This window comes from Macrosteles quadrilineatus, unplaced genomic scaffold (genome assembly GCF_028750875.1).
Source record: "Macrosteles quadrilineatus isolate MER2022 unplaced genomic scaffold, UCM_ALF_1.0 Scaffold_9__3_contigs__length_116548681, whole genome shotgun sequence".
Taxonomy (NCBI): domain Eukaryota; kingdom Metazoa; phylum Arthropoda; class Insecta; order Hemiptera; family Cicadellidae; genus Macrosteles; species Macrosteles quadrilineatus.
Genome location: NW_026542602.1, coordinates 102,514,432 through 102,515,977, shown reverse-complemented (window position 1 = coordinate 102,515,977; position 1,546 = coordinate 102,514,432).

Sequence of the window (1,546 nt, the reverse complement as noted above, 5' to 3'; positions counted from 1 at the left end):
TAGGCATCAACTTTATTTCTATTCATATTTTGCTCTAGTTTAAAATTCCTTATTGCTTATTTATATGCTTGAAGAGCAAAATATTTTTTAAAGTTCTTTGCCTTTACAAATTTTTAGCCTTAGTAGCTTAGGTTTTACAATTTAAAGTCAAAATACACTTGCTACTTTTTACTGTTTTGTGCTTAATAACATGCAACATTTTTCTAACGTCTAGTCAATTCTATATGATTTTGATATTATGAATTTATATTTTCTGGAAAGTGTAAACATTTTTATTGCTGAAACTCTTGCATTAGGGTATAGCTTGTTTTAATTCTGTTTTAAGGGGGGGGGGGGGTTGTTTTATTTCATAATATGAAAACTATAGGGTGCTACTACTAATTATCTTTAAGATAGAAAAATGATCCTAACATAACCTAGTTAAGAGTGTAGACGATAACGTCATAAAAATGAAGAAATTAATTTTATATATTACATGTTTAAAATTTGTGTAAAAATGTAGTTAAGTATTATTGCCGCACAAAATTATTGACTTGATTACAAATATTTAGTTTTATAAATTTTTCCTGATGTTTGAATTAATGGCAAAAATACAGTACACATTAAGTTAATTTAATTTTCCTAACACTTCTATCTTTATTTAAATATTTAAATCAAGTTTAGCCAGCCTCCTTAAAACCTTCACCTTGCCACTGAGCCTCCGGGGCAGTTCTGTGTGAGGAACATATCAAGCAGTGCATGGGGTCAACTGGTACTGAACTGATCAATTCTAAGCGACTGCACCAAAGCACAAACCCACAATTTTGTGCATTGGTTGGTGGCTCTTCGTTACACCAACTGAGCCACTGACTCACCCACAACAAGAGGTTAGTATTATCCTTAGAAAAAAGTGGCATTCTTCCTGCCTAAAGATAAATTTAGTTACATTTTATTGGATTCAAATAAATATTTGAGTTTTAGGTACGGATTGCTTTGTTGATTTGTGCAAATTATATGGATAATGTTGCCTTCTACAGGGAACAATCTCTATATTAAAGATCTTAATTAAGAACCATTTACTTAAGGTATAGGAATCATTATTATTACCATGCTATCCTTAAAAAAATGTAGCTTTTTGTGTTGCTTCTCTTGAATGATTTTACTGATATTTATTGTGATATTACAGTGTAAGAAAGTATAAACAACTTTTTAACCCTCCAACTGGCAATGAATTTTCAAAAGCATGACTGCAAAATCGCCAAAAATGCCTTGCCATGACAGAGTTTAGTTTGCCCATTGCCAGTTGAACGGTTAACAATGTATGATTCCTATAGATACTTATGTTGTATCCTAAGTGTGTTATTTTATCTTTATATATTTTCATGTCTTCTAGAGCTTTTACTTTGTTAAGTTACTTTTACAACTCATTTTGTTTTTCACAAAAGGTACAATACCTTAAATTAATTATACATTTTAGTATTTTAAAGCTAATCAGTCATGTACGCTGAGTTTTTTTCAGGCCTTCCCAAAACTTGTTTCAATGATTCAGCATATCTTTATGTGGAGG